Source organism: Falco punctatus (assembly GCF_963210335.1).
Source record: "Falco punctatus genome assembly, chromosome: 6".
Taxonomy (NCBI): domain Eukaryota; kingdom Metazoa; phylum Chordata; class Aves; order Falconiformes; family Falconidae; genus Falco; species Falco punctatus.
The window spans coordinates 13,568,730-13,595,510 of NC_137585.1; the positions used below are offsets into that span (position 1 = coordinate 13,568,730).

General features: G+C 40.6%; 2 long non-coding RNA genes across 4 annotated transcripts in view; one reads left to right on the forward strand and one right to left on the reverse strand.

Annotated features, from left to right (window-relative positions):
* Window positions 1–26,781, reverse strand: part of LOC308066284 — a 128,433-nt gene extending 101,652 nt beyond the window's left edge. Inside the window, exon 1 of the long non-coding RNA XR_013929117.1 lies at window positions 20,932–26,781. This is a non-coding gene — a long non-coding RNA (uncharacterized lncRNA). The remainder of the gene's footprint in view (window positions 1–20,931) is intronic.
* Window positions 676–22,128, forward strand: LOC308066285. 3 transcript variants are annotated; one of them, XR_013929118.1, is made up of 3 exons: window positions 676–2,959; window positions 4,193–4,320; window positions 16,587–22,128. It is a non-coding gene; the product is annotated as an uncharacterized lncRNA (long non-coding RNA). The 3 variants fall into 3 exon arrangements; XR_013929119.1 differs by lacking the exon at window positions 4,193–4,320; XR_013929120.1 differs by lacking the exon at window positions 4,193–4,320 and having other exon boundaries at window positions 16,590–22,128.

Here is a 26,781-nt window from a genome sequence, read left to right on the forward strand (position 1 = left end):
CAGGCCTGGGAGAGGAGGGGAAGGCGGTCCTTACCTAGCAACCGGCGCCGGCTCCTCCGCCGCCCGCTCCCCTGCCACAACTGCCCCCGGCTGCCAGCGCCCGACAGCAACAATGGGCGGCTGCGAGGGGTGGCATGAAAGGGAGGGAAGGGAAGGGAAGGGAAAAGCGAGAGGAGGGAGGGAGGGAGGGAAGGAGGGAGGGAAGGGGGGGGGGGGGGGAGAGAGACGGAGGGAGAGAGGAGAGGAGGGGAGGGGAAAAAGAGAAGCGTGTTAAGCTTGTCTGGTAGTTAACAAGTCTTGAATGAAGAATGTTAGCAAACAGACAAACAGCATGTCTGATGCATGCTAATAGTCCTGGCTTCACCATTGACACTATGAATAATTCAGTAGAAAGGAGGGAAAAAGCGGGGGGGGGGGGGGGGGGGAGAGGAGGGGGGGGAGGCACCCTCCCCCCTCCCTTCACGCTTTCAAACGTCTGCAGAGAAGACGAGAATAAAAAGTATGCCGCAACTTTCTGCTTTCCACCCATCGCTAAGAAAATACTCGGCAAAAAGGGCAGTTAGGCACCATCGCGTTCGCCAGTGCTGCCTCTCGGAGATGTTCGATTCCTATTTTTGTTGGCTATTAATTCCACCATCCCACCACCCCCACCACCACCCCCCCTTTACCCCCCCCACCACCCCCCCTTTACCGCCTATTTTACTTCTTTTGTCTAGGAGCTGGCACCTGTCCCAGAGACGGCATTTTACTGCACATCCCCTTTTCCCTCCTCAGCAGAGAAAAGCAGGGGGAGAGGTTTGCAAGGACGAAACAGCCTGTGCACCCCCTACCCCAATTCAGCCCCCTGCCCTCCCCACCCACCCCCAATATTTCCATTTCAGCCATGGTCAAATTACAGGGGGTTTGGAGGGATATCATCCGCCCTATTTCACATGGCGCAGATACCTAAAGCCCTTAAAAATACATTTCTATTAAAGAGAAAGCCAGCAAGAGCGAGGAGCTTGCTCCATAAGCAGCACTGTGCACTGATACTCGGGGGAGAGAAATGACAAATAAAAGCCTTCATTCTCACAGCATACAAACTAGCAAAGGCCGATTCATCGCTTAGTCAAGGAAATCAACTTCTTTAACGGAGGGGAAAAAAAAAGCCAGGGAGGAAAAAGAGAAAAAAGGATCAGCGGAGGGGAAAACACTTGGAGCCTTAACCTCAACATTGCGATATACAGTACAGCCGAGCACAGCGCAGGAGAGACGGAAAACGAGCCCCGCTCTTAGACGGTGGAAGAGGAGGGTTAAATAAAGCAGAGGAAAAAAGAAGATCCTATTTGCAGCATTTTTAAAAGTTCTGCTCTGGCAAAGGCCGTCTGAAGGGGAGGCCCTTGCAGCAGGAATGCGAGCAGCAGCAGCAGCAGCCGCCTTTTTTTCCTGAGTCCAGCCTCCCCCTTGTGAGCGACTGGAGCAATCTGGCTAAGAGGAGGAGGAGGAGGAGGACGTGAGCTAGCGAAACGCAGAGGGCTAGAGCTGATGATGAAAGAGAGGCACGGCCCTGCGTGAGCAGGCTCGTTTCCACCGTACGCAGCGGCGCGGAGAGGCACGGCCCGCACCCGCACCGCGCCCGGCGCCCTGCCAGGCGGCGACACCCGCCCCGGGGCTGCGGGCGGCCCGGGGGTGGGGACGGGGGCGGCCCTGCCGAGAGGGGACATGGGGAGAAAAAGAGCAGCGGGGAGGAAAGGCGCTGCGCTGGAATGCGAACGCACCCACGCTATGGCAATGTGCTGTGCAGTGCAGGGCGGCTGGTGAAGGCTTGGGGGGGGGGCGGGGGACACGGGGACACGACGACGTCCTACGGGAATATCTTCCGGGATTAAAAGGGAGAGAAGAGGGCTCCTCTTCGTATTTACACATAGCTAAGCGCCCCTCTGAAGCAAAGCAGTCCACAAGCACCACCAAACTGCAGCACCCACACACACACACACACCCCAACCCCACCAAACTGAAAATGGGCATTTGAAAAAGTAAATACTGCATGCGACACGAAAACTTGGTGATTTTGTTTTCTCATGCCCTTACTTCTAAACCAGCTGCACAGCCAAGCTCAGGCTGCTTGGCCCTTATAACTATCTTGGCACCGAGTCAAAAGCTGATAAGCATTTGGGCGAGACAGCTCAACTGCTGTGCTGGAAGAAAAACAGCTGCCATGATTGCTGTTTGATTGAGAGCGCTTACACACACTCGCAAAAAAACATATCGGACTGCAAAGACGGGCCACAAATGCCTGAGGATGCAGCTTCAGAGGATCAACACACATTTCCTTTAAAAAAAAAAGAAGTTTCATATAGTTTCTCCTCCGTTCCCCCTCCCCTTTTTTTAAAGAAAACGTACTGCGTGGACTTGCTTTTCTTCTTCCCATCCCCCCTCCATAACCTCAAGCAAACTCAAGGAATTGTGCCAAAAGTCCCGTTGCTAGTTACCAAGTGCATTTTTTTAAACGTCCCTTTGATACTTCTTTCCCTCGTGCTTGCCATGGAATATGCAAGTCAGATAATCTTTCCATTACTTCTCAGAAGTAATTAAAAGAGAAAAAGAACTTCTAGCTCAACGTTCCTTCCTCTTTTTCTCTCTTAAGGGGCAAAAGGAGGGAGACGAGGGGGAGAAGGATGTTTTTTCTCTTTGCCGAGTCCAACATTTGGCTTTTTCCATTTGTGGCAGATCACTGTAACGCTATTGTAAAACAACTTCCTGCCCCTTTTGGCTCACGTTCCAGAAGCTGCTAGGCTAAGTTCATAGCACAAACTTTTTTCCCCCTTGCCGAAGAAGAGAGACAAAAAAAAAAATTTCCTGCAAATCATTTTCCCCCTTTCCTGGCTAATCGACTCACAAGGTGAATTTATTGCAGCTCTTTAAGAATGTTACACAGGAGACGTCGGTATCCCAGCTGGATAATTCATAAGATGAAAAGGTGGGGTCATTATAAATATATGTCCGTCTGTGTCTCTGTGTGTGTGCATTTCAATTTTGTAATTTTGAATTCTAAGTCTTAATACCATCAGGTGGATAACGAGCTAAGCTGCTTCATCTGTCGTACTAATTTGTGTATCTATCATAGCACAGATCATTGGCTTAGTGTATACAGCCTCCTACTTCCCAATTGCTTTTGTACTCTAAGGTGACCTGCATCTCTCTCGTCTTCCTCCCCTCCTCTAAATGCTCAGCCTAATGAAAATACCCACCGCAAGCTTCTGAACCCTCCCTGCTAGCAACGGGAGATGTTGCAGTCACTCTGCTATAAGCCAAAAGGAAAAAATAAGGCCTCCACAACTTGCTCTCTCACTATCTCTCTCTCCCTCTCCCTCTGTTTCTCTCATAGCAACAGCATTTCTTGGTACGCCTGCTTTGGCATACATCAGCATTTCTACCCGTCCAAGTGTCCTTTTGCGTCACATCTCGCCATTTCACTCAACCAATGAAATCTCCTTGTTGCAATAAAAATATATATACTTTTTCTGTTATTGGTATATTCAAAAAAAATTTTTATGTGCTTTCCTGACAAAAAATGTTGTGAAGTGTTTGATTTGCCCTACGGGGGGGGGGGGGGGGGGGGGGGCGGGGGGGGCGGCGCGGGGAGGAGGGAAGTAGACTGTACAGGATTCAACCTTGAAGAATCTTCTTTGTGGAAAATATGTTACCATAAGAAAAAAGGGATTACATGGTTACTTAAGGAAAGTCATAGTTGTCCCCCTCATTTAATATTTATTTTGCTTATGCTATCACTGCTTTCCTGATGTACTTTTTAAAACAACTAAGCAGTTTCAACTAATTGGAAAAGTCAACACCATGTGTTTCTAAGACTTTGTAAAATATTCTTTGGGAAGAAAGGTATTAATTGATCTTTTATTCCTCTAAATATTGATCATGAGATGACCGAAAAAAATGCAATGGGAAAAGAAAACTGGTAGATGTGTTTCTATCCCTTGCAACTCTCACATCCCATCCAAATGCTGCTCTCCAACCTTCTGCTTAAAAATGCACTGTCCTGCAAAATGGAGCAGAGGTCTTTAGAGTAATAGATTTTTTTCCAAGATACATTTCCTTGTTACAGAAACTCACATTATTTTAAGAACCACAGTATTTAAGTGATCAGCTGTGCTAATGGTAGTGACAAAGACTTAATACTATTTACAATATATTATAGCCTGCAATATGGCCATTCCAAGAGCTGTACGTATTCTGCCTAACTGGTATGACTGGCAAAAGCAAGTACTACCAAGAATAGTACTTATTATATTTGATGGAACATACTTTCTACCTGTACATCATCAAGTATGTGAAAACCCATCTCATTGTTTTCAGGCCTGACTTTGATCACATTTGCCCTATTAAAATGCACAATATTAGCCAAGTCCAGAAAGTATAGAGTGGCACATGTGGGTTTCTCGGAACTGGCTGGCTGTGCCACATCTTGAACAACTACTGCAGTGGCATATTTAAGGAACCTCTGTTACACATTTTTATCCAGCCTCAGATCTCAAGAAAATGCTCAACCACTGGCATTCTGAGGAGAATAAACATTTCTTTTGTAAGCCAAATATATGTTTTACGGTTTACCCTTACCAACTTTTTTTTTTTTTTTTAGTGGTGTGAAACCACAAAATGTTTTTAATATTTATTTTTAGGGAATTACAGTAAAAGCATACCAGAGATTATCAGGACATACCCGACAAGATATTTAAACAGTAACTTTCCCACAAATTTTTATTTCGGTAAAATGACACATAGTAATTATGACCTCTTCTAATAACTTTGGTATCTGCTGCATACAGACCGTGCACACAGAGGATATGTATGCAATAATTCTGGGTGGTTAAAAAGTAAAAGTAAAAAAATATTTCTATATAACAGACTTAGCAGCAACCCTAATGTCCAGCTAAAAGGCTTACGATTTTTGTTTTAAAATAAAGGCATGACATTCATTATAGTATTTATTTTAAACAGAACATGCACAGATGAGAATGTTAACCCTATGCAAAAAAAAGAAAACAAAGAAAAAAAGAGAGATTACATGCAATAGTGCATTCAACAACTTTTAGTGCCAATGTAATATAAAACATGGACCTGTTTTTTAGGGAACGTGCTCAGGTATATAAATAATTTAGTTGCAAGTGTTTTACTTACATTTAATCGGTTTTCTAAATGATTTTTCCACTTTTTTCTCAGACACTATTTTTAGGTCCTTATTTATTTTTGTACTTTCTATATAAAAATACAGATCTCCTTGTTCTTTACTCTCTATACCTATCCCTTTCTTTCTCACTTTTGGTATAAAGGTGGAAACAGCCGAGTTTAATCTCTGCATTTGCCTGTCTCAGATAATTCTGATGCATTTGGAGGGTTAAAAGTGCATCACCTTTACGCAATTATGGCTTGGATTCATTCATTGAAAGTTGTCCTTCTTCAAGGAGATATATAAATGCATTGTATCTGTCACCACAGTTGTAAAATAAGATTGAAACTAATCTACCTTTAGGTTACTGCAGTACTAAAAAATAAAGATTCAGAAAAGAGGAAAACAATTATGTGAAGTTCAGCTTGTAAGCTCTGCTTAATAGAAAAGGAATTCCAAAAAGGAAAGTGGAAGAATTATTTTAAGATTCATCATGCCTGAAGTTCAAATTATGTAAATAGTCATAAGCCATATTTTTACGCTGCAGTTTATACTATTACAGAATTTTATAACCTCTCTCTTTGCCCTTATCACAAGTTTTGTCTATTAGAAGCTCATTATAGATACTCCAGCTATACACCAACTCCTTTGCCTGTATTTCCACTCAGAGTGGTATCTCTTGTTCTTTCGTCTCCGCTTTCTGTGACACAGGCATTAACACTAAGGTCAGCTCTAAACCGATTGTGATTTTTTTTCCTTCTAAATAATATAGCTTATTTTCAATATGGGTTGGTTTCTAATCTAACAGCCTCTAGCAATATTTAGTAAGAAATGATCAGGTACATGATTTTTTTTTTTAATAAACCAATCAAACATACTTCTTTTTTAGGATTAAGCTACCCTGAAAAGTATAGATTCACATAGTACCATCAAATGAATTTCAGTACAGTTTATAAAAAACATCACCAAGAATAGCTTTACTTAACATTTAGAGAGCTTTTCTTTTTAAAGATGCTCTCCAGGGATTAAAAATAGTAATAATTTTAAAACATGTACATAAAAGCAAAGCAGTCTTGTCCATTGTTCCCTAAAGGGACCGAAGGTGCTCCATGGGATTACAGCTGGTGTACGCTTCCTAGAAAGGACAGTAATTACACATTGTACAGGTTACTTGGGAAAGTTCTGTTCTACTGTTGAATAACTTGCATTAATTCCAGTGGATCAGTGGCATATTAAATTATGGGGGAAAACATTTAAATACCAAATAAAGACAATTTTGAAGTGAGTCAAACTGTAAAGGCAAGCTGAACAAGGATAGATTTCCACAGTCTTCCCTTCAAAATGTAATGAAACATTCTGCAAAAGCACTTCCTTCAGTACTTTAAAAGTAATGTTTTATAGCAAACTTGGCATTAAACTGGTATCAACATAAATGAACCTCTGGCAGTAGGACAAAGGTTTTGGGTTTTAGTTATTTTTCTTTTTAAAGAAAAGAGGCATTAAAGAGTGCATCGCATTAACAGATTTTTTTTTTTAAGGGTACCGACACAATTTTGGTTACCTTGCAACTATTTTTCCCCCCTTTTTTATTGTACAGAGTCACATACTTGAAACTGATGGTATTCATAGCTTGCTTATACGCCATACTTACTGATGAAAATTTGTAGCAGCAGCAGCAGCAAATCAAAGCCCAAACCAAGACTTTTATTTACTGGCCTCTACTTATTTATCGCCAATATGCTGCAATGTTCCTGGCGGCTAACTAATACTTATATGCACAGGAGGTGCAAGCTGGGAGCTAAGCAATGGCATAGTCCCGTCTAGTTTTATGGCCGGGTCTGAAGCAAGCTCCTCAGCTGTAGAATACCACGGGTTTATTTTACTGAAAACGTAACTAAACTTTACAGTACAGCCCGTTTCCCCCGGCACTGCTAAGTCATGCCCTGGCCGACTGTAATGTATTCCTCACGCTGAGCGCAGACAATGCAGCTCCACACTCTGCATCACTGTCTCTTGCTCTTCCCTGCCAGCCCACGCCACGCCGCCCCCCCCACCCCCCCACCCCGGCACAGGTGCCGCCGGCCCGGCCCCCCCCAGCTGCCGGTAAGCTGCGGCCCCCCGGCCCCCCCAGCCCCGGGGGGGGGAGGGGGAGGTGTGCACGGCCCCAACGTCGTCCCCCCCCCCGCCCCGGCTGAGGGGGGCTGCACGGCCCCAGCGCCGCTGCGGAGCGGGCACGGGGGGCGCGGACCCTCCCCGGCGGCCCCGGCACCGCTGCCCAGGGGCGGGGGGCGGCACTGGCCGGGGAGAGGCTGCACTGCACGGGCAGCGTGCAAGCTGCACCAGCGAGGGGTTCGTTTTACCATCGCTACCCCCGGACCTCCAGCAGGGACGGGCACTGCTGCTCTCCCGCTGCGGCTGCTCTGCCTAGCAGGGCTGCTCTCGGGCCAGCACCAGGAGCACAGTTAAAACTACCCAGTGGAGCTTACAACGCGGCCCCTCCAGTTATTGAAATGGACACGTCTGCTTAAAACTGGATGCCTCGCAGAAATTGCTACTGGGGGGGGTGGGGGGGTGGGGGTGGGGGGGTGGAGGGGAAGGGAAATAAGTGAGATAATTGTAAAAAAAAAATAAAAAAAATTAAAAAAAGGAAAAAAGGTAAATAACACACTGTAAGAAAAGAAAATGTTAATTCTTAGAGAATGATAAACTGCAAAAAGTAAGCAAGCGTACACGATGCAACCTGTAATGAAAACTTTAAACATTTCTTAGCTCTAAAAGGGGATTCAAATACCTTTATATTGTAAATTACTTAAAGGCTTTTAAACTAGTCAAGGGTTGTCCAGTGACTGAGTTCTCCAATATTAGGAGTATCTGTTTTTTAATTACAACAGGGTGCTACAATCCTGCACCAAGTTAATTGTAAGGGGAACAAAAATTACATACAACAGAATTCCTTGGTGGTTTGACAAAAATGTTAGTAAAGATACAAAACTTGCAGAAATTGTAAGAAAATAAAAAGGGATATCCATTATGGTAACATATGTGTAACATAGTTGCAATTGTTTAGTACACAGAGAGACAATCCAACATGGTTGTAGATACAGAATTCACTGGGACAGGATCTGTTTGTGAGCTGAGTATTAGTATCACATCTATTTTACATAGCCAAATTCAGTTTTATAGCTCAAGTTGATCTTTCTCTTTAGCCCATTAAAGGTAAAATATATGGTACATAAGGTGCATCTTAGCTTGAGCTATCTAGCTTGGCTATCTAAAATATCGCTGGAATCACACTGTAACAGCACTAGTCGATTTCAAACCCTCCTGAAAAAAAAAATCCTCACATGGATGATATTGACGCATTATTCCCTCGACCTTCTATTTTAGAACAACAATGAACCTACTGAAAGTATTCCTGTATTTATCTGGACAGATAATACAGGCTTCTACATTATTTGTATCAGTTGCAGGTGTAATTTATAGCTGAAAAAAAAGAACACCATCCTTAATTCAATACTTCATAGAATTTGTGTTCCATGAACTGTCTTCCTGGGAGTCATTTGAGCTTTTTCTTCCCTTAAAGTTGTCACACTTGCACTATTACATTTCTTACATTTTGAAGGGATGCCTACATTTATATATTCAGCTTTAACGGTATTCTGCTGCTTTTCAGTTTTAGTAAACAAAATGGTCACACACACAGAGATCATTCCGTATTTCCTTTGTCCAGAAAGATGTATTCCTACACAGAGATATATTTAACCATTCCATGATCTATACACTTACATTTGACAAAAGTGACAGAATACACAGAAAGGATGTTAGCAAATTAGAAGGGACAATGGCCCTGCTCCCAAACAGAGACTGTGACCAAGGCACGGCGTTAGGTAGCAGGCACCAGAAGTTCAAATTCGCTCCACTACCAGCAGCTGCAGTGGTGGACTGACGGCTCTGGGACTCCAAAGCAGATGCAGCAGCAGCAAGGCCTCAACTCAGAGCATCACGCTCTGAAAGGAACCATTTCTGTTCATATAGAAAGAAGAGACCTTTATGTTATATTACCTTTATATTACATGGCAAGTCAAATGTTTTTTAAAGACAGGGTGATTTTGGTGTGGCCTGCAAACCAGAAGTTTATTGCGAAAAGTCCTTTTTTTTAATTTCCAATTTTGCTTTTAAAAAGATGAATCAGCATCCATGCAGATTAAATGTATGCCATCATCTAATAAAGGTTATTTTAATGAAGTTTATTACAATCTGACAAAATCAATACACACACTTATAACGAAAACATTCAATGGAGTTTTTACGATGCTATTTACACTAATAAAGTACAATATGAATGCTAACACTGGCATCATAAAAAAAAAAAAAAAAAAAAAAAGCAGTGAGAAGAATTGTGAAAAGCTGCTTGCAGACTTATTCAGTGAACTATCTTTTCCAGTTGTTTAAAAACACTTCCTTTTCAGAATACTGAAAATTCCCAGGGGACATCAGTGACTAATCCATGGAAATTTCAAGTTTCAAATTTAACTATTTTTTCCTGGGGCATAAATGTGTTTGTTTTACTAGAGATTTTATATTGATGATAAAAGCATTGAAATGTTAAAAGGCCAACTCTTAAATTTACATTCCCAGAAAATGTTATCAACAGAATTGTAATGCAATGAATTTTTCTTTGTCCACCAAAAAATTTCAAGAAGGCTGCAGAGTTTTCTCTAGTGCAAACAAGTAACTTACTAAGAAAATTGTGCAGGGTAAATGAGACAGACCTTTTGCCTGCTGGAAACAGGACAGTGAGACTTGGTTGGAAATAGGGAACTCTCCCTGACTCAATTAGAAATACATCTGCTTTTCAAAAACTTTTGAAGCCAAATACCAAAAATCAAAGTTGTCATCTAAAGCCCCTCTGACACTTATGTGTAATAAAATCCAACATTTCCCCTTCCCCTAACAACCGTTTTAGCAAAATCACATACTTCATCTCTTCTGCCTGTGTGTGCCCACACATGTACTGTGTGCATTATGATAGACCTATACACGAGAGATACATGTATGCATTTACAGTCTCATGTTACAACAGCACAGTACGTATGAATACTATTAGAGTAAGATTATAAATTCATATTCAGTTTACATAATATTTACTGCTCAATAGAAATCACAGTATTTTACTAATGCAGCCTAAAGATTACTAACAAAAGGGTTACATTTGAATTGTAACAGGAAAAATCATGTAACACATGGTTCAGGACTAATCTTTTTTCCTAGCTGTACAAATAAACACATTTAAAAAATGGTAACATATCTAAAAAAAAAAATAGTGGAAGAACTATACAAAAGAAGTTGATCATAACAGCACTACATCAGCAGTAATTTTATCCCTTCAACATTATCGTAACAACTCATCACTACATTCAGCGAACACATATAACTGACTGCTCTGTGGCTACCTAAATGTAAAACCTTGTTCCTGCACTAGGCCTGGAACAATTAGGGAGACTGACACAAAGATCAGGGATTTTGTCTAGTAAAGCATTGCACACACAGACCAAAATGTTGTTCCAGCAGTCTGCTGGCAGTGCTCTGAGCTTTCAGCACAGAGGGGAAAGTAAAATAGATCCTCTAAGATTTGTTGTGGGGCCTCGCAAAATACAATTTTGCTTTAATACTGTACTTACCCATTTGCTATATGAGCATGTGGGTATCCCATACATACAGGGGACGATTATTACAGGAATATCAGATTTGCTGTACTATTGTTCAGCTTTTACTGGCCAGCTAACAGCCAAAACCTTAATCAGTCTAAGAAATTTACTGGAAATCTATTGGAAAAGGCCATTTTGTGCTGGAACTACTATGTTGTTCCAGCTTTCATCTTTGCCTTTCCTTAGCAGAGAACACCATTTTGAGGCTGTCACACGTTTTTCTTTCCAAAGTAGATAATGCCAGTGGAAAACAGAAGGGTGGTATCCTCTTACCACAAAATACAGCAATACAGCTTCACAAAAATAATAATAAAAAAAAAAAATTTTACAGGTGCAACTGAAGTCTGTCCTGTGTTTTCTACCCACCCTAATATTAATTTCAAAATCACAAATATATAAATGTATGATATGAAGCTATCTGTATCCATTTAGCTTTTTGAAACTTTCATATCTTTTTTTAATGCAAATATTCAATGGAAATAGGCAGAAGAAGAGATTTCACCAGAAGACAAATCAGACAAATAAGCATTTCCTTCAAATGAATTTTGCTGCATTTCACTGGGCCTAAATACATATCTGGCAGTATGGTGTTTAGAAAAACATTTATCTTCAAAAAGTAAAGAATAGACTTAGTAATTTCCATAGTATATCTGAAGCCTGACCAAACCCATGTTCTACAAGACTATTTTAAATTTTTTCTTGTTTTTTCTCCTTAGATAAACTGATATAATGCAAATCATTGTCCAAAGGATCAAATAAATCAACCAGGTAATAGAGATAGCTTAATATTAAAACATACAGGTACACAGACAGGTGTACAACAGTTGCTTAACAGGGGAGGCTGTTAAATATAAATGGTTCCTTAGTTTTCACTGCAGAGGTCACATTTGGAAACTATTTTGATAAAGCAAATTTAGGAAAATAATGCGGACATTCATATTTCAAATTTCAGTAACATCTTTGTCTAGGAAATAAGAAAAGTCTTAACCACCATTAAACTTTACCAGGTACACTAGCTAGAGAAATCACTGCCAGAAAGAATAACGCAGAGGAATCAAGTTCACACAGTAAAATAGACTGTTCTCTGTCATCTATTAATCCAAACTTTGCCAGGGATAAAGCTCTTTTTTAAACAGTAAAACAAAACAAGAAAAAAACAAAAATCCTGAGAGGTCTGAGTCAGGAGCATTCAAAGTGAAAAATTTCCAAAAGGCTCCACGCAATATGAAGCTTTCAGAGGAGGCACTGCTACTACAACTCTAGATTATCACATTGCACGCTGAAATATGAACACACACAGAAAAAATAGTTTTCCTTTCAAGCAGGCACTTACTATAGTTATTGTAAGGTTCCAATATCCTTTTGAGGAAAAAAAGATATTTTAAAATTTGAGTATTGACTGAATATTTTAACATTATTTTTTTTTACCCTAAGCAGCTATCCACATTTTAAGATTATCCTACAGCTCATTACCTCCAAATAAAGTACAACCGTATGAATGCTTTAAGGCAAAACCACCACCCCCAAAACACAACTGACATTGCCTTGACTCTTTCTTTAGTCTTTAAAATCCTCCAGATAAGACCAATTCTAGTACTCAGTAACACATGATGAAAAGTGACTTAGTATTTTCATTAGTAAACATATTACTTATAACTAAGTAACACAAGTAAGGAACATACGTATGCTAACCTGACAGTATTATGTTTATTAGATAATAGGTATAGTAAATATACCTTTTCCCTTGGGCTTCTATTAAAATCTAAAGATAGTGGACTTTGGAAATTTCAAGTAACGAATACAGGACACAGAAAGGTTGGTTTCATTATTGCTGTAGTCAGCATCACTTGCTGCTAACGTACTAACTCTCTGCTGCTCGCGTTTGGCTCAGCTTTGAGTTCAACTTTTCATTAAAAGGGCATGATATTTCAGTTGCTTGGCCACTTTTGTTTAAAGAACTTACTTTGCTGTATTACAGAATGCACTTTTAAATCTAAGAGTAGATTATTAGAACTGTTTGTTTAAATAGTACAACTTCAAGAAAAATAAGGGAAAGATAATATTTTACTTGAAATTACTGAAATGCAAAGAAAAAATAAATGAGGAAAGAGAAAGAGAGAAACAGAAAATTTTGCTGTCTTACACAAAAGACAGTATTCTATATCCGGTAAATCCAAATTACTACAGATAATTTGAAAGAATTAAAAAAAGGCTTGAAGTCTGCAACAGTTAAAAAAAAAAATAATGGCATGCTCTCTTCTCCAGAGAAGAGTCTGGTATGGAAAGCAAATCTGTGTAGCGAATGCAGCAGCACTACCCCAGGCTCTCCGCCCAGCCCTGCCCTGTGCCTTGGAAAAGCCTGGGGAGAAGGATGCTCTGGGCAAGGCGAAGGCACTGGGGATCTCCTGGCCACGCACTCCTCCCAGCCCCTGGGCAGGATTGAGCCACCTCCAGCATGGTTAAGCCTCCTGCTCCACAAGTGTGGACTGTAAACGAGAGGCGCCCAGAACTGTACGGAAGACACAGACTGAGATGCATCTGTTGGATGGCTTACTGCTTATTACTGGAGCGGTCTAAAAGTAGTCAAGAGAAACACAACTGCAAACAGCACAGCAGCTAGCATTTAGCAGTAACTACAGGTGAACCTACCCTGTACTCCATTACACCAGTAGAGTCTTCCAGGGATTTACAGTGGTATAAAACAGGGGGGGGGCAGGGGGGGAACACGACACTACCCAAACCAAACCAAACCAAACCAAACCAAACCCACCAAAACTAGTAAGCCCAGAAATACCCAAGTCTGAGAGCTAAAATTTAGTGTCATACATTTTTACTTTCATCCTATTTATATCGACAGCTACAGAAGCCTCGAAGCTTACTATCATAGCATTATTTTTGTGCTGGTAACATTATAAGCTCCCCTCAATACACGCATATCCCTTGTGCCCAGTCTTAACCCAGCTGTGTTTTACACACCTTTGTGGGGGCTTTTTTTTTTTTTTTTTCTGATAAAGAATGTGGAAAAGCAGCATTTTGACTGAAGATATGTGTTTATAGTTTGATTATTTTATGATCTATCATTGTATTTCACAGATTTTACTGTTAAGCAAAGAACAGCATATAGCTGAAAAATAATAAACATCTTTCAATGAAGGGTGATGGCTTTCTATACGCAAGTCTTCCAGATAATTTATCTCAGCTTTCATGTTTATCCATGTTCCCTGGTCACGGCAACTAAAAAAGAGACGCATCACATTCTGCTCCCAATCACTTTTGAAGCCAAAAAAAACCCCCAAAGCAGCATTTCTGCATAACATTAGTGATAAATATGATGAAGTCCTACTTCACTTTGGCTTAGTACCCCATGCTCAGCTTCACAGGGCTCTGAGTGCGTGCATGTGTGTGTGTTTACATGGTACCACACAAAGAAAGTGTTATGAAAAAGGTGATGAATACAATCTGCTGGGACACAGCAGCACGTTTCCTTGCAGGCTGAAAAACAATGCTTATTTTGAGACCTCAGAGGCCCAAGCTTAATGGTGCAATTGCTATGTGGTTTCTCTCTTTTAAGAGAAAAATCCTCCAATTTTCACTACTCTATGCCTCTTCATTTACAACAGTCCAGCGCAAGGCGGGGAAAACAAAGTTGAAAGGCTCAAAACCGAGAAACTGAACTACTGGCAGCACGGGGGAAGACCCAAGCAATATATTTAGTTCAATGAGGGATTAAGTGCCACAGCCATTGGTAATTAAAGAGCTAATACCTCCCCTTTGAAATAGTTTGACTTTTACTCTCACTGCAACTGCTGCGCACTCGGAGGTTGGGGTGAGGCAAACCTGATACTCTGCCATTCTCTGCCAGCACGTGCCTAAATTAGTTCTCCATTTTGTGGTGGCCCTCTGAGAGCAATTCCCATTGAGAAGTGAACAAAGGCCGCGACCCCAGGGTCAGAGTGTAATGCAGGAAGCATGACCTCCCCTTTGTTCAGAACAGCACTGTTTACTCTGCCTAAGTAAAGATCACCAATACATTAACTAAAGAGGATTAAAAAGGTCATATCCCTAGGGATGGAGCTCACGCAAGTGGCAACTCTCTTCAGTCACTAAATCATTTGACTTCCCCCCTACCCCCCGCTTCAAAATAGAGACACCTTAAGCTGCCAGGGCTCAATGGCACATTATTTCCAGAGCAGAAGTCTGCACAAACTTCATGTGGTCTTCCTTCCAAAACCAGGTTAATTTCTGCACAGCTAGACAGCTGTTTTGAAGTTGTTTTTAAAAAGTTATCGAAAGATTTTAAGTGAAAACTATTACCTCAATACGTGTTGTTTTTATTTTATATCTCCTTTTGAAAAGCTCAGAGTTGAGCTATTAAATTGTTAGGGTCTTCAAATGGTTATTAAAAATTGTAATCTTTTGTAGCTATTATAAATGCGAATCTTAAAATATCCTGTAGTTTCTGGATAGGCATAAAAGTTACCTGTTGCTGTACATAACCACTAACTCCAGGATGGCTCACTTGCAAAGAAGAAACCAAAGAAAATAAAGCAAAAATATGCTGCCTATGAGAATTCACGCATGCTGATAGCTGGGCTTCATCAGGCTAAATAAGCACTTCTTTTGACTGCTAAGTTTTCTGTTATCAACTTCTTTATAGTATCTTGGAACATCATTATTAATATGACATATATTAACAGAAATCTCTCTTGAAATAGCTAAATTAATGCTGTACCGGTAACATACGGGAGGCAATGTGGCCAATTAGACAGCATGCTGAATTGTCTCCCTTCCATTCTCACCTCTAACCCACTGGCCTGCTGGATCACCCAACTTTTGCTTTGTGCCTTGGTTTCCTCATCTGTGGCAATATCGCTCACTGGGATGCAGATGTTACCATCAGTTACTCAGCCAGGATGGGAGAAAAAGCATGTGGAAGGGAGTGGTCTAGACAAAGATATTTTCCCTTCTCTACCCTCAGGCACAAGCACTTCTGATGAAGCTGAATGTTGCTAGAGGTTCCACAAGAAAATAATAGGAATAAGGCCAGGCAGGGGTCCAGGCTGATCAAAGTCTTTGGCACCAGGAGCTCAGCATCACAGACAGCCCCACAGGGGCTAAATGCAGCTGAAATCAGCACTACATCACCCATTATGCCAGCAACTCTGAAAGGAGGACCAGGAGTGCCAGACTCCAAAAACCAAGCTCCTAGAGGCAGCACAGTACAAGAGATAACTGCATGGATTGTATGGGGGGAAGGGGTGAGCTTCAGCTCTCAGACACTTTGTGCAAAACAGATATTTTTGAATCCACAACAATATATGCAGCTTTCTAGTCTCTAGCAACATGAATTAATTCATAAAGTGTGGCAAGCTGGGGTCTGATTATACCCAGCATGCATTCACACTGGTACGCTCTGCAACCTTGCTGTCTTCTCTGCCAGCCATGCATCCTCAAGCATCAGGCAGGATGAAGAAGGATGATTCTTTGCAGTCCTCTTCAGGACATTCAAAAAGTCACTTTCCCTGTTTAAAGCCTTCCTCATAGCAGAAACCCATGCATTTCAAATTTTTTTAGAAGGATCTGAACAGATAAATGAAATCAAGAATCCAATATAAGCATTATGTTTGCCTTACTATGTTTGTGAAAAGAATCACTTCCTTTTTCATCCATCCCTGCTGTTCCTTGCTCTGATGGTTTCTGATCTTTTCTCAACCCAGTAGGAAAAGAAGGAAACCTACTCTCATCAGGAAAACCAAGAGGAAAAGCCTTCTTAGCATACACAACCCACTGGGGAGCACAGGCTTTAGCCCAGATGGCTCACAACAGATTCCAACATGGCCAAGCGTAAAGAAGAAACTTCCAAACTGTGTTTGCACCATGATGGGCGGTATTCCCACTGCAGGTGGGTGAAAGACTGGCACTCAGTGTAAACACTCTTCCACATTTTCTCACCCGTCTACTTCTGTGCCTGGAACAATCAAACCAAATAATACCATTTCCAGTGATTGCTGTTCCCTGAAATCTAACATACAAGTGTTGGGCTTTTTATTATATACTAGGAGTCAATAGTGGAGTTAGAAAGTCTTCACAAACAACAAGTTTAGAAAAGCCCCTGCCCAGAGCAAAACAAGCACCTAGTGAAAAACAAAAATGTACAGCAGGTATTTAAAATAAGCTACCTGGAAATACAGTACCATATTGTCACACTGTATGTTTATCAGACCTGCCCACTGACTTCAATGGGAACACTTTTTATGCAATGAAAGATTATCTAGGCATAGCATATCCCTCATAAAAAAAAAAAAAAAAAAAAAGGAAAAAAAAAGGGTAACAAAACCTCTAGGCACAGAAGAAATAGGTGGGCAAGGGCAATCCAAGTACTGAGAAAAGCTTTCTAATATGTTGAGGCAAAAAGGTACCATCTTCCAAAAAACAAAAGCACTGAACTGAAACAACTAGAACAAAGAATATATTTAGAAAGTAGTATTTAAAAATGGAGACTAGGAGCATAAGGACTGAACCAAAGACATAAGGACAATTTATTGACATACATTAGAAGCAGGAGGACTGCACAACAGTTGTCTGGCAAGTCTGAAATAGTACTGGAAAACAAAGGGAGTGAATAAAGAGGAGGAAAAACACTGCAGAAAAGATAATGGCAGATCATGACCTTGTGATATTTAGTCATGCAAAAGAGTAAACTCACCCCTTCTCACCCTGTATGACCATATTAGCATTCTTATTTGCTGTATTCCTATCTAGGGTATTAAAAAACAAAACAAAAACTGTATACCCACTACTTCTTCCAGTGGAAACTCAAGATTAGGCCTCTCAGACTCTCATTTTCCAGTTTTCTTTCACCTTCACACCAGCCAACAGCACTCTCCCTCCGAGACAGAAAGTAAACCCCACACTCTAGAGAGTTATGGAGTAAGATGCCCCTTCTCTTGAACAGGAAAATAGAGGAAACATGACTTTGTGGCACAAAATTCTTGCAGTCCATTCTGGCGGGGGGAGATGGAGCAATATGGACCCTACCTCACATTCCTGGATACACCTCTTTATCTCTATTCCCTGAAATCAGACAGACCCAAAGGTACCTTTTAGCTTAAAAAAAAGTTATCAGGCTTAATACAGCAGGGGGAAAATCTATGGCATTCAAGTGAACAAATTGTCTCCTCTGGTCCCTCCAGACAGCAAATCCCACTAATCAATTATTTTGCAAGTAAAGGGTGAAAGAGCACAAAGACAGCAAAACAGAAAGTGCTGAAATAACGGGATGAATTAAAAAGGCAAGCCATTCTGAAGACTAGATATACATGCAGAAGTTCCAAAGCAGCTCAAGGTTGGAGGCAGGGTTTCCAACAAAAATAGGCACTCTCCTATCAGGAATGAAAGGGTAGCACTCCTTAAAAATAGCCACAAATGATGATCCAGATTACATGCCTATGAATTCTAGCATTTAGTAAACCATCTGGAAGGCTACTTTAAAAGATTGTAACTTTAATGCCTAAGCAGAGATTATATAATGGAGAAAAAACCCAACATTGCTAACATAATGAAAAAAACGTCTTTTTTAAACTTGGAGTGCATTCGCAGAAGAAATTGTTATTTATTTGGCCTTTCTATAGGCCTTTGATAATGCGACTCATAAAGACCATAAAGAAAACAGAGTAATCATGGCTGAAAGTTAAAATTATTAAAAATCAGCTAAGCAGCCAAAAGTGAAATGTAGGCATAAAAAGACATTTTAAGAGGAAAAAGGCTAATAGCTGCTGCATGCAGAGGCCATGCTGGTATCAGCTTAAGTTCAGTTAGCAGTTTCAAAGTATCAGCTGTAACACAGAGCAGCAAAACTGACAAGTAAGGAGAGCATACTTGGGTTACTGAAGGGTTTAACAAAGTTGAGTGAATGTGAAACCATTTTTTTGTAATTGCTAAGGAAAACATATTGCAACATTCTCGGCGAAAGGAAAAGACCCGGGTGTCATCATAACAAGCTGACGAAAGCTTTCACATATATGCAGCAGCATCAAATAAGCCACATTTTACAATGCATGCAAAAAAGCACAGAATACTGCACTGAAAACATTACCCTGCTAATATATACCTGCCAGGGAAACACCTTCATGGAGAATGCTATTTACAGTTCTTTTTACCTTATCTCACTAAAGCTAGAAGTAACAGGAGTACAAGGGCAGGTGACTTAAATGATCTGACTTGCAAAAGGACTGCCATATACAAAGACATAAAGCAATTAAACTATTTATGTTAGCAAGCACATAAGCTATGGGGAACACAACAGAAATACAACTCTGAAAGTCAGGAATTGTAGTCTGACTTTCTTGCCTACTTCCAGTCTTGAATGGGAAATTATTCAGTTAAATTAAATAAGCAGTAAATTCAAATAAATTCAAACTATGGGAATGCATTATTTTAGAAAGTGCAGGCCGAGCATGTGAATATCAGTGCCACAGTCCATCATTAAGGGACATCAGTACGATTCTGAAAGAACAGGGTTCTATTCACAGCCTACAAAATATAGTGTTAAATGAGATTGTTTGCTGGAAAGACCATAAAGACCTTTGTGCAATGCCATGATAAAGCCATTGGCCAAGGGATCTAGCTGGCCCACTTTCTGACAAGGACAGGGTATTCCAAAAGGATCAAATGTTGTTCGTCTTCGCCCTCCGTTCTCTTACCAATCAACCCTTTGTAAGAACTGTCAGGGTAGACTTAGCATTAATTAGACCGTGGATCTGATCCAATGCAGTAATTTCTACTTTTGTTTCCTATGGCAAAAAGAAACGGCAAAAAAATTGACAAGTTCACTTTAGTTAAAGCAAAATCATTCATCCTCTAAGCTAGCTACTGTGCGTGATACAATGCTATCAATGCATCACCCAGACTTCACAAATATACTTAAAAACATGCATGTTTACTTTGCCACCTGCTCTTCCCCCTCCCTTTTGCACACAATTAGCAAGAACCTAAATTATAAGACATTGTTTTACTATACAAATGCGTTTCCTTGTTTATTATCTTTTTCCCCATCCACACATCATTATTTGCAAAAACCATTTAATAATTATAAGAGATTCCAAGATGTGTGTCAGATCCTGGGATATTGCCACTCGCATGGTGGTTTGCTACACTTAGCCTTCAGTCCTGTGGCTAACAGTTCACCCAGACTGTGATAATACCTCACCACAACCCACATACTGCTGCTCTTCAAAGGAAAACAAGGATGCATAATTAAGAGATGATGAGCTCAAATGTAAGACAGGAGATGAGGGAGCAGATTCTGTAACCACACCTGTGAGCGGTTATACTACTTAAGAAGTTTCTTCCACTCCATCTTCACTCACAGTATCAAAAGTCACACATTTTAAAAATACATTTGCAGGAGCAACATTTACAGCAGCCAAGGGAAAAAAGTGATAAAACTATGCCATTGCAGAAAAAACATCCATTATGCATAATTAAGATTGTATATAAGCATTATTTGCAAATAGCCCTTGTGAAAAGGGTAGACTATGCCTTAAAATATATATAGTTTTACTGGGAATACTATCAAAATCTTATCACACAAGTACTGTTACCTGAAAATATTCCCAAAGTCTCATTCCAAGCTTTTGTGATCCTGTAATTATTATCATAATAGAAAGAACTATGGACAAAAACATCTCTGTGTGTGTGTGTGTGCCAGTTCAGGGGCTAATGGTGCAGCATACTGCATGGAAGTAAAAACTGAGAAGTGGGTACGGTAAAGACACATTCTAGAGTCTTCAGGACCAGTCCCTTCTTGGATATTCAGAATAAACAAGACATCAAACCACTTTCCTTATTACTCTATAATTGGAATTAGTTATTGTTGGTTTTGTCATAATCAGTGCCAAGAGTTGAAAAATCTGGGGCAAAACGAGACGCAAACATATCTACCGAACTCAAGTGAGGACAACTGACCGTCCTTCACAAATATGCATTAAGAAACAATAAGATTATAAGCCTACTTGATTTCCGATTTACAAAATAAAAATTAAAAAAAGAAATATGTTTTACCTAAAAGAAGTCTTCGTTTTGCCATGACGAAGGACCGCATCTCCAAAAGCTAGTGCCTGTTTGCAGGGCCAGATCCTCTTAAGCGGCAGCCACACCCTTCTCTTCCTCATTTTTTTCCAGTGACCATGAAACACTTTCTAAGCCAGGCCCTGAAAAAAAAAATACATTTTTAATGGACACCAGATACCACATTGCCGAATTAAATAGGCAGATGAGAAACAAAACAAATATATTTGCACACACGTATTTGTATTTTCGGTTTCCTTTCAAACAAATTTGGTAGGCCTGATTTGGCTCTCTATTCAAATCACAGGAAACATAATTAAAAAGTGTTTTATGCTGACAGCAGAATCGAGCCCTCTATCTCTTTTTAGAATTTAATATAACATGTCTTCCATTGGTACTAGCAAAATTCACAAATCAGAGGCTTTTCAAAGTATCTTCCAACAAGCCTATGTATTTTGTAACAGTAACAGATGCCAACACAAGGCAAGCTTCGAAAGATGTTCCAGAGGTTGTCTATTCAGTCCGTGGGATTCTATGGATTTGAAAGTCAGGCAGATCTGTTTAACTCTGACTTTATTTAATTAAAAAACAAACCAAAAAAGTAAAATGTTCCCAGTTTGTGTATCACTCAATCTCACCCAGATCATCAAATTATTTGGATCATGGTATCTTCAGCACCGTTACTAATGATACTGCATAGCAAGTATCACCCAACACATCTTTATTTCTTATTTTATTTCATACAACTTTATCAATAATTCAGCACTACATAGAACTACATGGAAACTGTTGCTATAAACTGTTTTGCATATTGTATCATCTGCTGGCTTTAATGCATTATTTAAATGACACTGTAATTATACTATATTTCACATGCTATTTAACCACAGAATACTGAATATGAATACAAAGTGATAAAAACAACTTTTTCCAGTATCTCAAAAAACACCCACTTCTTGTCAAATAACCAGCTCCAGCATTCAACAACAAACCAAAAATACAGTATTTTGGGTTCTGCAACTTAAGCTCAATTTTTTGCAGACTACATAAAGATGATATTGTTCAGCTATCATTAGGATTGTGAAATACGTATTAAAATAAGCTGCTTGTTTATTTAGATTTAGAACTAGATATGTTACCTGAACCCACAGCTTCACTATTATGTTTGCTGAAAGAGCAAACTGATAAAAAGTAAAAATGTAAAGGTTATATTGAGATGTGTGTTAGGGGATTCAATATATATTACAGGTAGTATATTAAATAATGCCAAATCCAAAATAATTTTGTAATCCCAGGACCTACTACATATTTATTCATCATGTACGATTCCATACCCACAGAAAAACTCTTAAAAACAAGTGATACACTTTCACTATTAGAAGAGGTGCTGAGTTTCATATAGTCCTACATCCTAATAGGTTTCCAATACACAATTTTGAAATTTCAAAGCCTGCACAACGCTGTATTTTGCACATAGCCTGCATAATACTGTATTATATAGTAAAATACAATTAACTTGCAGAATAATCCCAATACTATAGTATCTGTAGACACGTTAATTCACACAGAAATCTTTTTTCTTTAAACTGCAAAATACGCATACCTCTCATGATACTGGAGTGCTCCGATACACAACACTGACTTTTAAATCCAAATGCACAGTAGGGAAAAATGTTAGCACATTACTATTTTACACATCTATAAAGATTCACCCCGAAAAGCCCTCCCATCCACATATTCTGTATCAGAAAAAAACACTTACTCCAAACTGTTTGCATTTGTATTTATGAAGGTGCTCTGCAAGAAAGGGAGCAAACAGAAATTCAAGGGTTAACAGAAAAAAAACGAAACAAAAACAAGCCACTACACCAAAATCCCCAGCAATACTGAAGACCCTGCAAGAAAAGCAAAATGCTCAGAGATAACAGCCTAACAAAAAGCTAACAGAGAATTTAATGTCTCAGTATTGCCTGGATACAAGCTTGGGATTTAGGCAGCCTTGGACTACAAGGACTATTCCCTTCAAAATCTAGCCCAGAGTCCTGCACTGTTTTCTACCAACACCACATCCAAATTGTGACTAAACACCTCATTATGCTTCTCTGGCACTATCTGAAGCAAGCATACCATACAATTCTGCGTGGCACCTAAAACCGGAGGAAAAAAAGAGGCTATTTTTTCTACTGAACGGCAATGAACTGACAAGCAGCAAGTTCTGTGCAAAGGCTTCTGTGCTGTGATCAGTAAATGCTTCCCCACCCCACCCCCTTTCCTTTCTGTGGTAGGCAACAGGTGACAAAATACAGCCCCCAGTCTTCAGCTTTAATAAGAAAATTTATTTAGCCTACGAGACATCTATAATACAGTCTCTTTTTAAATTATTTTTATTAAAATTGAATGAAGAGGTTTAACTGGGCCTCTATGCTGGGTTCAGAAAGTAAATGCCTTTGTCAACATTCATTTGTAGACGTTTCATTTAAAGAAAATGCATCTCTCCCAGTTACAAATAATAATCAGTGGCTTAGGTAACAATCTAGTACTTGCAGATCTTGAAAGAGAAAACCCAAACTTCATTTTCAAAGGAACTGCATGCCCCAACTACTTCACTACAATCTCTTTTTCCAATAACCTGTTAATTGATCTTAAATATGTAGATGAATTATGAGGCAATAACCTCCAATTTTCTTAGCTCTTACTCCAGACAAACATTATATTCTGATTTATGAGTATGTGAAATATTTAATTTGCTGTTCATGGCAATTAAAGTGTTAATCTAATTTATGAGAAGTAAAAATACCCCATTAAAGATTCCTTCTATTTTCTCCTTTAAGCTTCACCACTTCAAAAGCATTTCTTCCATATGTTATTATTTACAAATATTCTTCCTTTGTGCACTGGACATATTCCTATAGTTGAGGAGGCCGTATCAGCAATGTGATCCCTTTGCTAGTCTCCCTGCTACTCATTAAATAATTTTACTCCCATACGTACATACACAGCTGGTCAAGTACAAGAAATGACTGCTGCATTCAGCTACATCTCGCACACTTCCACAGCAAGCCTTGGCGAAAAAAAAAAATCCACAAGGCTACAAAAATTATCAGCTTCTATCACTGTCCATTTCTGAAGTCTTCTATTGCTCACACTACCATTTCTGAACCCGTGGTATCCTGTACTGTAGCAGTACACCTGTGTCCCTTCTAGCAAAGAACCTCATCCCAATAGGCTAAAAATGCTTCAGTTCTGTTAATACCCATTTCTCAATTTGCAATTAAAAAGAATCTTTCTTTAAAGACACTATTTCCCGAAATATTTAAATGCTTAAAAAAATAGTTTTCTATTTGGAAAGCTTTGCAGTGTCTTCCCTTTACAAAAAGGGAAGCTTTGCAGCACCAGCAAAGAGTACCCGGTACAGCAGATGGTTAAAACTCTACATCATTTTTAATGGCCTTAAGAGAAAGCACTGCCTTTTTTCGGGGGAGGGCGGGGATGGAGGAGAGGAGAGAAAAAAAGCTGAGAACAGCAATTTGCAGCCTTTTTTTTTTTTTTTTTCCTTGACAGCAGCTAGCCACGCCTCAGTCTGGCCCTTCCTCCAACCTCTGCTAACCTAAAAACCAGCGCCAACCTGGCAGCAGGCCATATATTCAGAAGTAAACATTATTCTCCTGCCATTTTTCAGTGTGTTTATCACATCCTGACCTTCCCCACCACCACCACCCCCGCTGTAGCTGAGATCCCTGGCTTTGCCCCGGTTTGTTTCACTTTGCAACTGCATCAAGACATCAAAGTCACACTCTTATCTAAGATGGCAAACTTGCAAAAACGCATTAGAGGGATTTTACCTTCACCCAGTGAAGCAGCAGGCTATTTTGGAGCGGGAAAACCAAAGTCAGGCGTATCTTTACGTATCGCAGTCCCGCAGAACTGGATGGTATGTCCTTCTCCATCACTACAGGCATGGGCTCTTCCTGATACAATGCACACGCTTCGTTCACTGCCTGTAGCTGCCGTTGGAAACCTGGTTTTTACTTCCACAGCTTTTCCATTTTCTTACTTAATGGCTACAGGAGCGTTTAAAAAAATAAATTACTCTAAGCAACCGTGAGAAGGCACGTACAGCACTGCACCTGACTCTTTGTTATCCCTCACCATTCATTCCCATTCCCATTCCCTGTCCCTTCCGCTCCTCGCTTCCTCCTCCCACCTTGGACCGCTCCTCATTTATAAAGGCTCTAAAAAAAAAAAAAAAAAAAAAAAAAAAGGAGGAAAAAAAACCCCCAGACTAATTAAACTACTTGCCCGTTACTGATTTGTTGTTTTTTTTTTTTAAACCCTAGTGGTACATTGCATTGAATGGATAGCTGACATAGCGGCAGGAAAAGGAGGTTAAAAAAAAAAAGGGGGGTGGGGGGTGGGGGGTGAGGGGTAAAAATAAATAAATAAATAGGGATGCTGCCGCTTGAATCCTCGGAGCCATCCCCTCCGGCTGTGTGCTGGGAAGGGGAGGGGATGGGAGCCGAGGGGAGCCGCGCCGCCCCGCTCCGTCCCGCCGGGGAGCGGGCAGCCAGCATCGGCCATGTTGTCCCCGCCGCCGCCTGCCCAGCCTTATCGGGTGAAGGAGCTGGCAGCGTGCCAAGCCGCCTGTCGCAAGGCGGGTGTCAGGCGAGGGCAAAGTTTATTATTCGGCGCTGTTATTGGTACCTCGTAGGGTGGGGGGTAATTTTTTTTTTTTCTTTTTTTTTTTTCTCATGTTAAAAGGACCCCCCCCCCCCCGCCCCATCATCAGCCCGGGGCAGCGCCCGGCCGGCAGCAGGTACCGGCAGCCTCGGGGACTTCGCCCCGCACCCCCCTCCCCCCCTTTTTTTTATTTTTTTTTTTCCTCTCTAGGCACTGTAAAGTGCAAAATAACGTGGAGTGGTTTAGTCAAAACAGTCATGTGCAAGTAGCCTGGCAAACAAAAGCCTTTATTTATTTATTTAGCTTGCGCATAGATAAGGAGGAGCCTTTGTGCAGACGAATTTCACACACATCAGAAAGGCGATGCCATGCTGCTTCCCGCGGGCTGACACGGCCTGTCTCCGAACGCCACCGGACAGCCTGCAGGCTCATTAATAATTGCGAATGGCTCGCCATTTCCATATTTAAATTGTGAAGCAGCGTATGATTAATTAAGGGGGGGGGGGGGGGGGGGGGGGGGAAGGCGAAAGAGGCCAGGCCTGCGCGGCTGCCCGGGCGGACCCGCTGCCCCGCTTTAACTCCTCGTTTCCCACGCGCCCCGGGCCACCGGGGGCTCGAGGGACACCCCCCACCCCCACCCCCCACCCCGGTTGCTGCCTGGGAACTCGGAGGGAATATTAATTCTGCTATTTTTGTGTAGTTAGGCAACCACGTGAGTTCTTTTGCAAGGCTCTGAATAGCCACGAACTAATGAAGAGAATTTGCTGCAATCCACTCATCATTAGCTTTTCATTTGGGGTGGAAAGGGAAAAAAAAATGCTTATAAATTTTAGCGTGATTGTAAATGAATGTATTTTCATGCGGCGAGGTTAAAAGAATATTTACGAAGTTATTTATATAAAGAAATATTGCAATTAAAACCCAGTAAAATGTGTAATTTGAACTCCTCCGAGTGCTCGACTATGAAAATATTTCGCAGTGAAACGCTGTGATTAACGCGCGCGCAGCCCCCCGACGTAGTAATAAATACGCTGTATACAGTAATCAAAATATTTAACAATTTATCAGAGAGCCTAAACTTCACATTATTTTGTTTCTCTCAAGCAGATCTAACTATAACAGATGCCGGATTGTTACATTCTTATTTATTTATGTATTTATTTTGCC